The 15,176-nt window shown below is 37.1% G+C and overlaps 1 pseudogene; it reads right to left on the bottom strand.

Annotated features, from left to right (window-relative positions):
* Positions 1–1,013: 1,013 nt before the first annotated feature.
* LOC136133525 (protein O-mannosyl-transferase TMTC2 pseudogene) lies at positions 1,014–3,534 on the bottom strand (annotated as a pseudogene).
* Between the last annotated feature and the right edge of the window lie 11,642 nt (positions 3,535–15,176).

Genomic DNA, 15,176 nt, shown 5'->3' with positions numbered 1-15,176 from the left:
ATTTAGCCAGTCTATGTCAGACCAAAATATTTATTATTTATAATTTGCCAAGAAGCGTTATCTGTAAATTGAGCATAAGATAGCAAGAAAAAGAGGTAGAGGAGACAGCTTTCAGGCAGAGGGAACAGCAAGATCCCTTTGTTGGGGAGACATGGCAAATTCAAAGAGCTGGGTGATGCTCATCGTGCTGGATTGGGGAAGAACTGGGGGGAAGTGGGGCAACACGATGCTAGAGATGCAAGCCAGTGAGAGAGCATACAGACTTGATTTTTTAACCAGTAACTTCTAGGAGGCATGAACCACCTTCCCTTTTGTCTAATAGCTGCTAGTTGGTTATTGGAACTAGAACAATTGTTAAGATTAGTTTTATTCACTCCATATAAGCATATGCATTAACCAGGAATAACCATTTTAAAAGGCAATTTCAAAAGCCTAAGAATTAATACAATGAATTTTCCTAGGCAGTTTTGGAGTAGAAAATGTTGGTGACATCAAAGTAAAAAATGTCTGCCTGACACACATAAGTCTTGCAGGCTGGGCAAATCCTCCTACAGCACCAGTGTGAAACGTGGTTTGTTTTATTCTGCATATCCTTTTCAGAACATGAAAAACAAATGATGACCAAATGACAGTGACGTCCAAATCATGAAACTTTATGTGCACTAATCAGGAAAAACCTGTAGATTCTGACAGATCCTCACACAGTATTAAAAAGAAGTTTTCTAAGTTTTAGAAACTGATAAGCAGGCTGTCCCAAAGAGGGAAGACAGCCGCTTCAGGAAAACCTGCCAGCTCACCAGGATTCACACTACTCTTTAATCACTTCCTATGAACATTTGACTTTAAATAGTTTACCTTGCCTTAACACACACTCTGACTTCCTCTCACAATGTTTAATGAACAATATACTTCCTAAATTAGCTTTCAGAAATGAACAAAACTTGAAACTTAAGACTCTCTCCCCACTTTACAAATGCCAAAAGATCCTATTTTAAGTGCTCTGGTTTACCGTTCTATGGGTAATTATTATGTCCTTCAGGAGGTTTCCAATGTTCTGCTTTTTTGGTATGAACCGCTGTGTGAACAGCAAAGTGAATACTCCCCAAAATGCTTTTAACACTTCCTTTGGTGGGATCCAGGTCAATAGCCTTCAAGGAGAACTTTTCAGTCTCACCCTTATGACCTGTTTCCCATAGGTGAGATGAGCAGGGATGTGGTCGGTCTTGGATCTCAGTGATTCCATACACCAATGCTCTGCTTCAGGGAGTTTACTTAATAGCATGTATACTTCACCCATCATGCTGTACAAGCTCTATGGGGCAAATTGCCTTGGTATTTTCTGAATTGCTTCCTTGTATACACTAAAAGCATCCTCATAGTGTCCCTGCTCATAATAGTGTTTCCCCATGTTGTACAGACAGCTGGTTACCGAGCTCTTATGTGTGCATGAGGGTCCCTTAGGTTTTGGAGAGAGATCTCAGAACACTTAAGAAATGTGCATCAGGTTTCTTCTGTCTTTCCTTGGTTCATTAGAATAATACCAATGTTTAAATACGAAGAAGCCAATGTAGGCATGCTCCTGATTGCCAATTTATAATAATGTAGTGCTTCTGCAAACCTGTTGCTCTCTTGTAGCAGTAACCTTACATTATAAAGCATGTCAGCCATGTTGCTTTGGTAGTACAAAGTATTTCTATAGGTGCTTTTAGCTTCAGAAATTTTGCTCTGACTCTTCAGAACATTTCCAAGGTTACTCCATCCTTTATCTAGGTTTATTTTTATCCCTGACCTATATAGTATTTCCTCATTCTGCCAGTCACCATTCCTGATTGCAGTCTTGAGTTCATAGAAAACAATTAATGTAGCTGTAGCATAAAAGATCAAGCTCTTGAGAAACTACTTTTAGACTTTGACATAAAGGGCTCTGGCATCCACTGTAAGGAGGAGGCAGAAGCCAGTACTAGGAATATACAATACTCATTGTGCAATTACAAAGAAGATATAGAAAAACAGGTTTGTGGCAGGAACAAAATGTATTATTAACAAAGATAAAGACAGAACAACAATGCTTTCCATAGAGGCAAGCTGTGTTCTCTGTGATGCATTATTATTTTTAATAAATTTAGTTATTTTATTTTTGGCTGTGTGTGTCTTCATTGTTCCACGTGGGCTTTCTCTAGTTGCAGCAAGCGGGGGCTACTCTTCGTTGTGGTGCACAGGCTTCTCATTGCGGTGGCTTCGCTTGTTGTGGAGCACGGGCTCTAGGTGCACGGGCTTCAGTAGTTGTGTCACGTGGGCTGTAGAGTGCAGGCTCAGCAGTTGTGGTGCAAGGGCTTAGTTGCTCCGTGGCATGTGGGATCTTCCCGGACCAGGGCTGGAACCCGTGTCCCCTGCATTGGGGTTTTAATGCCATTTTCTACTTTTGATGCAAAACTGGGCTCAATCTCTGAGTTCCGGTACTCCACATCTGAATGGTAGCTATGCTTATTTACATTCTGCTTGCCTTTTGTTACAAATCTCCTGTCACATTCTCTTTCTATGCTTGGGCTTTTCAAACCACAGTAGGCATGGAGGAGTCCAGCATAGAAGGCTACAGTGTGTAGGTTTCTCCAATCACAAATTTGTTTTGAGCAGGGGTATGGCATCCATTGACTAATTAAAACTGAGGGCATCTGGGCATAGCAACAGCCAAAGGTTCCTGGTTGGCCAGTAGAAGAAAATGAGCATGCGAGGTAGGAGGTAAGCAAATCAGCAACTGGGTTGTCAAAGCTGGAAAAGCTTAGTGGTTTGTTTCCTATCCAGTATAAACAGACACCAAAAAGGGAGGTTCCCCAGAAAGTTAATAAAGTAATGCTGAGAAAAAGACACAAGTTCTTCCTTTTGTAAATGGTGGGTAAGATCTGTTTCATTTTCAGCCTGTGAACGACAAACATATCATAAACCTCTGAAATTGCAAGGACAGTCACTCCTTGTTCCTTCCACAACACGCTGCATCCTGCCCACAGTACCATGCCCAGGAACCAGCCCCAGGACCTGGCTGAGTAGTTTCTTGTAGAATAGTGTTTAATGTAGCAGACAATGAGAGAAGAAATACTGGCCCCAACATCAGTCCATCTCACAATTCCTGCCACTGCCTCCATGTGAATGGAGTGAGAGAGGAAGAGCAAGCCAGCCATGAAGGTCCAATGTCCATCACAAGGAGTATCTTGGAGAAGTTCCTGAAGAGACCGGTGACTGCCGGGTGCAATAGGACATTGATGAAATGGTAGCTCCAGAGATTCAGCCCCCGACGGCCTGGTTCAAGGGAGAAGAAAGAGTGCAGAGTGGCCAGTAGGACTGTGGCTGCCACTATAGATTAGAAGAGTACCCTGAAAATCATTGTAAAAAATGTGGACCCATGGAGTTTCTGGGAGAAAATCCTGATTAGTCTTGATAACACAGCTTTGCTCTTTAACACATTACTATTACCATTCTCCTCCTATCTTTTTGATTATGTACCTCTTTCCAGCTCTCCTTGGCTAGCATCTCCTCCATATTTTTCTCCAGAATGTGGAGATTTCTCTCCAAGTTCTGCCTCCTGATGTTCTTTCTCTATATACTTTGCATCTCTGTTGTCATCGTCTCTGAGAGCTGCAACTCAATAGATGCTTTCTCCATCTGTATTCACTAGTTTTGATATATGAAATTTTCATCATTATTCACTTTTTATTAATTTTTATTGTTTGTTTTTAGCCTATGAGCTATGTAAGAGAATTTTTTCTATGTTTTCAAACATATGGATTTCTTTAATTTTTTTTTCTTTTTGGTATTGATATATATTTCACTTTAATTATGGTCACAAAATATTGTCTGTATGATCTGGATTTTAAAATTTTATTTCATTTGTTGAGACTTTCTTTGTGACCCAGAGTTTGGCTCTGTGAATATCTAATTATTGCTCAAATAATCCATACCCTAATTTTTCTTTTGCTAATATACTGACTTCTGACTGTGGTAATAAGGTTGTGTATGCTTTAAAAAATACTTCTTCTTGTAAATCTGTCAGTTTTTGCTTTATCTATTGTATAGCTATGATGCTAAGTACGCACATGTTCAAAAATATTATATTATTGTAATTACATAATGTCCTTCTTTAGCCTTCTTAAATAATTAAATTCTATTTTATCTAGTATGAATATTGTTATACCAGCTTTCTTCTGGTTAGTGTTTACCTTCCAGCTTCCTTGCCTTCCTTCCTTATTTTCTTATAGGTTTTTATTTTTAACATAACTATAGAGTAAAATATTCTATGAGGCTTGTTATAAAAAACTAGTAAAACCCTGTTTTCCTCCCCCTAGATGAAACAGCTTTAAATTCTTTTAGATGAGTCTTTTAGTATTAATTTCTTTCTCTGCAGTATGTTAATATTTTACTTCTCCATTGTATAATTATCTATTAGTTTCTCATTATGAAGTAATAACAGCAAACATATATAGAACACTTGCTTCTCTATGTACTTTACATATATTATTCATATGATTCTCAAACAGCACTATGCAGGGATCTGGGCAATTGCTGCTTTGTTTTTCCTCTCATAGATTGCCTACTGTTCAATAAAACTTGTCCAGGGGAAAAAAATTGTAAAACTCCTCCCAGGTGAAGGGCAAAACAAAAAGAGTACCCGAAGAGTGATGGGTGACATGAGGATGTTTGTTCCTAAGCTGGCAGTTGATCTAATTTGTGTCCTTGTTGATGGTGTGCTTCAGTTATGAACATCCAAAAAGTGACTTTTAAAACATGGAAAGTTTACAGAAAACTAATTATAAGAAACTTTAAAAAATTACTTTAAAAAACCCAAAGGGTTATTTTCACATATGGCTATACAGATAAACAGAAATAATGATGAATTAAAGATTTAATTGCTCCTTAAGTGAAATGTCACCATGTATTACTTTAAATTTCTTTTTTAAGTTGAAGTATAGTTGATTTACAATGTTGTGTTAGTTTCAGGTGTACAGAGCAAAGTGATTCAGTTATACATATAAATTCTTTTTCACATTCTTTTCCATTATAGGTTATTAAAAGATGTTGAATATACTTCCCCATTCTATACAGTAGGTCTTTGTTGGTTATTTATTTATATATAGTAGTGTGTATCTGTTAATCCCAAACTCCTAATTTATCTGTCCTCCTCCTTCTGTCTTGGTAACCATAAGATTGTTTTCTATGTCTGTGAGTCTGTTTCTGTTTTGTAAATAATTTCATTTGTATCATTATCTTAGATTCCGCAAATAAGTGATATCATATTTTATATGTCTTTCTCTGTCTGACTTACTTCACTTAGTATGATAATCTCTAGGTCCATACATGTTGGTGCAAATAGCACTGTTTTATTCATTTTTATGGCTGAGTAGTATTCCACTGTGTATATATACACACTCACAGACACACACACACACACACAACATCTTCTTTATTCATTTATCTGTCTATAGACATTTAGGTTGTTTTCATGTCTTCGCTATTGTAAATAGTGCTGCTCCGAACATAGGGGTACATGTATCTTTTCAAGTTATAGTTTCCTACAGATATATGCCCAGGAATGGGACTGCAAGATCATATGGCAACTTTATTTTTAGTTTTTTAAGGAATTTCCATACTGTTCTCCATAGTGGCTGCACCAATTTACATTCCCACCAACAGTGTAGGAGGGTTCCCTTTTCTCCACACCCTTTCCAGCATTTATTATTTGCAGACTTTTTAATGATGGCCATTCTGACTGGTATGAGGTGATACCTCATGATAGCTTTGATTTGCATTTCTGTAATAATTAGTGATATTGAGCATCTTTTCATGTACCTATCGGCCATTTGGAGAAATGTCTATTTATGTCTTCTGCTCATTTTTTGATTGGGTATTTTTTTATATTAAGTTGTATGAGCTGTTTGTATATTTTGGAAATTAAGCACTGGTTGGTCACATAATTTGAAAATATTTTCCCCCAGTCTGTATGTTGTCTTTTTGTTTTGTTTATGGTTTCCTTTTTTGTGCAAGAGTCTGTAAGTTTGATTAGGTCTCATTTGTTTATTTTTGCTTTATTTCTATTGCCTTGGGAGACTGACCTAAGAAAACATTGCTATGATTTATGTCACAGAATGTTTTACCTAAGTTATCTCCTAAGAGTGTTATAGTGTCATATCTTAAAGTCCATCTTGAGTTTATTTTTGTATATGGTGTGAGGGAGTGTTCTAACTTCACTGATATACATGTGGCTGTCCAGATTTCCCAGCACCACTTGATGAAGAGACTGTCTTTTCTCCATTGTATATTCTTGCCTCATTTGTCAAAGATTAACTGACTGTAGGTGTGTGAGTTTATTTCTGGGCTCTCTATTCTTTTCTACAGATCCATGTCTGTTTCTGTGCCAAAACAATGCTGTTTTGATTACTGCAGCTTTGTAAGACTGTGTGAAGTCTGGGAGGGTTATGCCTCTAGATTTTTTTCTTTTTCCTCAGGATTACTTTGGCAATTCTGGGTCTTTTATGATTCCATATAAATTTTAGGATTATTCTACTTCTGTGAAAAATGTCATAGGTAATTTGGTAGGGATTACATTAAATCTGTACATTGCTTTGTGTGGTATGGTTATTTTAACAATATTAAGTCTTCCAATCCCAGAGCATGGGACATTTTCCCATTTCTTTAAATGATCTTCAATTTCCTTTATCAGTGTTTTGTAGTTCTCAGTGTATGTCTTTCACCTTCTTGGTGAAGTTTATTCCTAGTTATTTTATTTTTGACATGATTTTAAATGGGATTTTTTTTTTACTTTTTATTTCTGATATTTTATTATTAGTGTAAAAATATGCAACAGATATCTGTATGTTAATCTTGTATCCTGCTACCTTGCTGAATTTGTTTAACACTTCTAATAGTTTTTGTGTGGACTCTTCAGTGTTTTCTGTATAGAGTATGTGTCATCTACATATAACGACAATTTTACCTCTTCCCTTCCAGTTTTGTTAAATTTTATTTCTTTTTCTTGTCTGATTGCTGTGGCTAGGCTTTCCAATACTATATTGAATAGAAATGGTGGGAGTGGGCATCCTGTCTTGCTTCAGATTTTAGTGAGAAGTCTTTCAGCTTTTCATCATGAGTATTATGTTGGCTGCGGGTTTGTCATAAATGGCTTATATTATGTTGAGATATGTTTCCTCTATACCCTCTTTGGTGAGAGTTTTTATCATGAATGGATGTTAAATTTTATCAAATGTTTTTTCTCCATCTATTGAGATGATCATGTGGTTTTTGTCTTTTCTTTTGTTGGTGTGGTGCATCACATTGATTGATTTGTGTATGTTGAACCATCCTTTTGACCCTGGGATAAATACAACCTTATCATGGTGTATGATACTGTACACCATGTATGTATTGTTAGATTTGATTTGCTAACATTTTGTTGAGGTTTTTGGCATCTATATTCATCAAAGATATTGGCCTGTAAATTTTTAAATTTATTTTTTTGTAGTGTCTTTGTCTGGTTTTGGTATCAATGACTTTGGGAGTGTTCCCTCCTCTTCAACCTTTTGGAAAAGTTTAAGAAGGATAAGTATGAGTTCTTTTATTTATGTTTGTTAGAATTTGCCTGTGAAGCCATCTGGTCCTGGACTTTTGTTTTCAGGGAGTATTTTTTATTACATATTTGATATCATATATTGATATTCTATTGATCAGTCTGTTCAAATTATCTATTTTTCCTTGACTCAGTTTTGGTGGATGGTATGTTTGTAGAAACTTGTCCATTTCTTCTAGGCTGTCCAATTTGTTGGCATATAATTATTCATAGTATTCTCATATAGTTTTTGGCATTTCCCTGGTATGGGTTGTTATTCTAACTTTTTCATTTCTTTTTTAAAAAATTTTATTTGGGTCGTCTTTTCTTCTTGGTGGACTTGGCTAGAAGTTTTCAATCTTGTTTATTCTTTAAAAAAAAGATCTTGATTTTATTGATTTTTTCTGTTGTTTTTTAAATCCCTATTTTACTTATTTCCTCTCTGATATTTATATTTCCTTCCTTCTGTTGACTTTAAGTATTGTTTGCTCTTATTTTTCTAATTCTTTTACATGGTAGTTTAGATTGTTTATTTCAGATTTTTCTTGTTTTTTGAGGTAAGCTTGTATTGCTATGAACTTCCCTCTAAAAACTGCTTTTGCTGTATCCCATAGATTTTGTATGGTTGTGTTTTCATTGTCATTTGTCTCAAGGTATTTTTAAATTTCCTCTTTGATTTCATCATTGACCCATTGATTTTTTAGTAGCATGTTATTTAATCTCCATGTAATCATTTATTTTTCTCATTTCTCTTTCTGTCATTGATTTCTACTTTTATGCTGTTGTGGTCAGAAAAGTTGCTTGAAATAATTTCTATCCTCTTAAATTTGTTGAGGCTTGTTTTGTGTCCTAGTATGTGGTCTGTCCTAGAGAATGTTCCATGTGTGCTTGAAAAAATGTGTATTCAGTTTTTTTGGATGTAATGTCCTAGGAATATCAATTAAGTCTAAATGTTCTATCATGTTATTTGGGATCTCTATTGCTTTATTGATTTTCTGTATAGAAGATCTGTCCATTGATGTGAGTGGGGTGTTAAATTCTCCTACTATTATTGCATTCCCATCAATTTCTCCCTTCATGTCTGTTGGTATTTGTTTTATGTATTTAGGCACTCATATATTGGATGCATATATGTTAATGAGTCTAATATCCTCTTCTTTTATTGACCCTTTTTTCATTATATAGTGTCCTTCTTTATCTTTCTTTATGGCCTTTGTTTTAAAGTCTATTTTGCCTGATATGAGTACTTCTATCCCTACTTTTTTGTCATTTCTGTTTGCATGAAATATCTTTTTCCCTTCCCTCACTTTCAACCTATGTGTGTCCTTTACCCTAATGTGGGTCTCTTGTAGGCAGCATATTGTAGGTTCTTGTTTTGTTATCTAGTCTGCCACTCTATGTCTTTTGATTCCAGAATTTAGACCATTGATATTTAAGGTAATTATTGATAAGTATATAGTTATTGCCATTTTAAACCTTGTTTCCCAGTTTATTTTTTATTTATTTCTTTTTGTTTTTGCTTTTTGTGGTTTGATGGTTTTGTTTTGTATTATGCTTGAACTCTCTTCCTTTTTTTTGTGAATTTCTTGTATGTTTTTGATTTGTGGTTACCCTGGTTTTCAAGTATGTTAACGCATTACTATATCTACTTGCTTTAGACTGGTAGTCATGTAATCTCTTTTAGGTGTGTGATACATGAGGAACAAAATTAAAATATTTGCTTTGAGGAACTTAAACTTTAGTGAACAAATAAATAAATAAATAAATAAATCAACAAATACTATTTCTAATGATCATAACTCCTGTGGTGAAAATATAAAATGGAGGAGGGGATAAAGAGTGTTGGGTGGTGGCAAATTGCAAGGGAACACTGCATCTGAGTATCTGAGAAAAGCTTTGAGTAAGTGAGGGATCAAGCTCTACAGATATCCTATGGAAGAGTGGTCTGAGTAGAGGGGAAAGGTGCAAAGCTCTGAGGTGTGAGGGTATCCAATATCTGATGTGTTCAAGGCATATTAAGGATTCTATTGTGCCTGGAGTGAGGTGAAGGCTGGGGAGGCTGTGGGGAAGAATATTTTGAGATGAAGTCAGAGAAGAACAAAAATCAGATTGGATAGATTGGATAAGATAATGTCATTGGATTTGTAAGGACTTTGGTTTTTATCCTGAATGATATGGGAATCCACTGGGGGGTTTTGGGCATAAAAAAAACATGAACTATTATAGATTTAAAATAACCACTCTAGGGCTTCCCTGGTGGCACAGTGGTTGAGAGTCCACCTGCTGATGCAGACGATATGGGTTCGTGCCCCTGTCCGGGAAGATCCCACATGCCACAGAGTGGCTGGGCCTGTGAGCCATGGTCACTGAGCCTGTGCATCCAGAGCCTGTGCTCCACAATGGGAGAGGCCACAACAGTGAGAGGCCCGTGTACCACAAAAAATAAAAACTCTAGCAACTGAGTTGAAAATTGGCTATAAGCCTTAATGAATTGTTTAACCAACAGAATGTGGCAGAAGTGATGTTATAGGATATTTAAGAATACAGAGCTTCTGCATGAGTTTCTTGAGTATTTACTCTGGGCATCAGCCACCATGTGAGAAGATATGCTACTCTGAGACTACCATGTGGTGAAGAAGTTAGAACTCTTTGTGGAAATAAAGATGTCTAACTGGACCCTATTGTACCAGTCATTCTAAGCTAAGCACCAAACCTGTAACTAAACAAGCTTTATGTGTCTTCAACCTCACACTCCTCAGCTGTGACTATCAACCCCCAGAATAATGAGAGATAATAATAAATTGGTATTTTAAGACAGTGTTGTGGAAATTTGTTATGAAATAAAAGAATTCATTGACATATAAATGAGCTTTAAAGCTATGAGACTAGATGAGCTCACGAGGGAGTGAGAGGAGATAAAGAACAGAAGAGATCCAAGGACTGAATCCTAGAATGTTTCAGCATTTAGATACTTAGATGTTGGAGAGATTGTGAAGAAGAAACTCTCTACATCTCCCCAAAAAGACAATTATTATCCCTCAGTGCTTTTAAGATTTTACTCCATTATATTCTGAAATCTTTTTCTGGAAAAGAGAAATCTGCCATCAATCGATGTTTCTGTTAAGTAGTATGTCTTTTCTCTCTGGTAGCTTTTAAGATTTGCTATTTTTTCCTTAATGTTCTAAATTATACTCTGTAGCTTAGTAGGAATTTATTTTTATTTATCTTAGTACTTGTAGTCCATGTTTACTCTGAGTACACATACTTGCAGTTCTAGAAAAATCCTAACCATTAACTTGTCAAAAATTACTCCTCTACTCTTTCCCCTAGTCTCTGGGTATCCTATTGGACATAGGCAGACATCTCTCAATTTTCTCCTCCATGCCTCTTACTGTTCTGTACATATGTATGTGTATGTATGTGTATATGTATGTACGCATATGCACATATTTGTATATGTGTGTGTATAATTTTTTTCTGGATTCACTGTTGTGCTTGCAATGAATCCTCAGACTATTTTCTGATTGATTAATTCTCTCTTCCACTGTGTCCTTTCTAGAATTTATCTCATTCTATAGTTTTTTAAAATTTTAATCATTTTTATTTTTTAAAATTTCTAGCTATCACTTTTATATATACACTTGTCCTTTAAAAATTATGCTTGCTTTTGTATTATAATTTCCTATTCTTTTCTATGGCTATATTTTATTCATTTATGTAATTGAAGGGCCTAACATGTTTATTTTAAGGTCCTTCAGACTGTTCTATAAAATTGATTTCATTTGGAATGTATTCATATTAAGTTTTTAAATGTTTTCCTTAGCATTAGATATCATCATATTTTTTTGAATTTTGTTTACTCTTTGTCTTTTGGCCTCCCATGGCTCCTATAATCTGTAGTCCTAGGTGGAGTTTGTAGTTTTTTTAACCTTCTTTCATGATTTGGAGGTCCTTCACCAAAACCTCTCTTAGGCAGTGGGTCTTCCTCTGATTCTTTGACTAGCCTGGTGGATCATTTTTATTCCTCATTACTTCATAGGGACTGAATTACTATTTGCTCCTGTTTGTTTCCTGATCCAGTGCTTATCTCCCACTTTGTATTTCTTTTCCATGTCTGGTCCTTGAAGGTATTTATGTCTTATTTTTGAACAGTTTTTACGTACTTTGTTGTTTGGTTCCCTTTCATATTTTTTCTATTACTGCTATTTATTTGGAGCATGAGGAGTGTTTCAAAGTGTGAGTTTACTGCTCTCTCTTCCCTGAGCTCTTGCTTTATATCTTTTTGTTGGAGGTTTAATGAAAACTTTGCTGTTTGAATCCTTTTAATTACCCCTATTCCCCACTTGGATTTTTGTAGATAAAGTCTCAAGTTGAGTCAAGAGTACGAAATGTTCTAAAGAAGAGGACTACTGAGTGAAATGGATTGGAGAACTTGATGGGGCCTCTTCTCCTCCTTCCTATCCTAGACCTTGAGATATGATAACTATGACTTTCTACTGCCCATTCCAACCCCATACAACTTATAAGTCCTGAAGCTTAAAACAGCAGTCACTCCTCACTGGGGTGGTGGTTGTGGTGGTGGTGGAGGATCTTTGCCCTGGTGATCTTACTTCAAGAAATAAGTGAGCCAAGATGTCAGGGGATGGGAAGTGTTTCACAGAAAACACACCTGTATGACAGGGTATCAGCTCACCCCAATTCTCCAAACATATCAGTCACTCTACCTTTCTATGGGAAGATCAAGTTCAGGGTTTACACAGGGCCTGGAAGTATTTGCACCCAGCCTGTCCATGCTCTGTAAAGACAGGAGGAGCTGAAACTATAGTATTCCTTTAATACTTTTGATTCAATAATTCAATTTCTGGATATCAATCCTAAGAAAATAATCAGAGACGTCGTGAAGATTCATTTATAAATATGTTTGCTTTACTTTTACCTGTAATAGTGAGAAATTGAGGGAACACACCCATATGATCAAAAACAAAACATAAAAACCGCCCCCCCAAAAAAAAATCCCAAAACCTTTCTGTTCTAAATAGTCAATGTAGAGATAAGGAAAGCAATATAAGTTGTTGCATATAATCTTTAAACTTTGCTTGCACACATTAAAAAAAAATCTCTAAAAGAAAAGCAGATTACATACAATCCTTTTATAGCAGGATGGCAAATATTTCATTAGGCAAAGTGTGTGTTGGCATAAAAATGAATGTAATTTATATTTGAACTTTTAACTAATCAAATGACATATGTTTTATTGTATTACAGTTATATTAATGAAGAATATTTAATTAAAACCTAATTGAATATTACAAGATAATTGACAGCAATTATCTTGTAATAGAGATGCCAATTCTGACACAAGGAGGCAGGTGAGAAGAAAGGAGAACTTGTGTAATTATTCCTCTGGATGGAAAAGAAGAAACCACACCAAGCATTTCCACAGAGGGAGATTTGTGAAGATCTGCCCTAAATGCCACTGTTTCCTTTGTTGAGCTATGCTTACATGTTCTTCATTAGGTAAACCATGTTCAAACTAAAGCTAATATTGCCAGTATTCATTAGTTGACAAATGCAATTCTATAGCTATCCTTTGAATTCAAGCCAGGAAGAGAAGTGTAAGCCTCATTCACTTTCATTAATTCAGACACAAATTATGTGTAATATAGGCTGGATAAGTGTCATTTTGCACATGATGTAGAAGACAGAAAAACATAAAACTCTTAAGATCAGATGACAGTTGGGCAGAATCCACCAGTTGAATTTAAATTCTTTTTATTTTTGGAGACATTTATATATATATTCATATATATTAAAATATATATGAATTTAAATTTAAATATATCATTTAATAAATATAAATATAATGTATATTTCACTTAAAATGAGTAGATTATCATATGTAAATTTTGCCTCAGTAGGTCAAGGGAAATATTATTCACTCAGTTTGAAGTGTACAATTTAATGACTTGGCAGTTGCATGCCACAGTACAATCAAGATTTAGAGCATTCCCATCATTCCCAAAATTCCCTTTTGCCCCTCTGTAGTCAGTCTCTTCCCCAGGCCTCCAACCTGAGCAGCCATTAATCTGTTTTGTCACTATATATTTTTTTAAATTTCTAGCATTTCATGTAAATGGAATAATATAGCATGTAATCTTTCGTGTTTGACTTTTCTCTTAGCATAATATTTTTGAGATTCATCCATGGTGTAGCATATTTGTATAAGTTACAATGCAATTGTTATGAGACTACTTAGTTTTTCCATATTTATCTCCCACAAAGAATTCAGTATTTGTCATCTGAGGAGAGTTAATTATCTTTCAGACTTGTGGTTTTGGTATTTTTGTGGCAAAGAATTGGGAGAATGGAGAGTCAGAGACAGAAGAGAATGGAAAGTCAGAGACAGAATTATAGAAGGAGGAAAAAAGGAGAACACAGCCAGAGAAGCTGAGATGATCTACATCTTCAGATCTTAAAGAGGGACCTCTGAGACATCAGGATCATCTGGGAACTTTCTAGAAATGCCAGAGACCCCCCCCCCCAGGATCTGCCTTACCTAGAAGTAGACTGACACTAGCTTCAGGACCCCCTGAGCCTCAGTGCTACACACCAGCAGGCTGATACCAGATCCAGAAACTCCAGGCCCTGCAGCCAGAGACCCCAGGACCAGTTCTACCCACCAGTAGGCCAGCAATAGCTCTGAGACTTGGCCTCACCCCGCAGCGGGCAGACACCAGCCCTGGGGCCACTGAGGGCCTGCAACCACCTGTGTCAGGACCGACACATTTACCAGGATCTCCTGGTCTCTGGCCTTGTCCACCTGTGGGCTGACACCAACTCTAGGACACCCAGGGTCCTGCAGTCAGATACCCTGGTACCTGGCTCCACTTATCAGTGGGCCCATACTAGCCACCAGACCTGGCTTCACTCACTAGTGGGTGGGCATCACCCTCAGGACCACTGTGGCCCTGCAGCCAGCTATATCAAGACATGGCCCACCTACCTGCAGGCTAACACCACCCAGGAATGCCCTAGCTACCCCGCCTAAAGCATGCCAACACCAACCCCAGGACAACCCCAGACTCGGCAGCCAGCCATGTTAGGACTGACCCCACCCAGCAGGCTGCTACCAGCCCTGGGACCCTTTGGTCTATAGCCCTGCTTATCAGCAGGTTGACAGTTTTAAGACCCCTGGGACCTGGCTCTGCCCACCAGTGGGCTGGCACTAGCCCCAGGACCTCCTGGGGCTCCATAGCCTGTCACCTCATGATCTGGCCCACTTATTTGTAGGTGGGCACCAAGACTTTAACTGCCCTGGTCATGCAGCCAGCTAAGTCAGAACCCGGCCCTACACATCAGTGGTTCACAGCCTCTGTACCAGACAAGACCTGACAACCAACCAGGCCCAGGGCTAGCCAAGACTACAGTAGTCAGCCCACTACAACAGAAGGACCCATGCAGGACACAGAAAGGGCAATTCTAAAGCCCATAGCTCTGGTGACCAGAGGGGAGTGTGATACTAGGCCCCATAGGATGTTTCCTACATAAGGCCACTTCTCCAAGATCAAGAAAGGTAACCAAACTA

Source organism: Phocoena phocoena, chromosome 14 (genome assembly GCF_963924675.1).
Source record: "Phocoena phocoena chromosome 14, mPhoPho1.1, whole genome shotgun sequence".
In the NCBI taxonomy this organism is placed as follows: Eukaryota; Metazoa; Chordata; class Mammalia; order Artiodactyla; family Phocoenidae; genus Phocoena; species Phocoena phocoena.
This window is presented reverse-complemented; position numbering and strand designations above follow the sequence as displayed.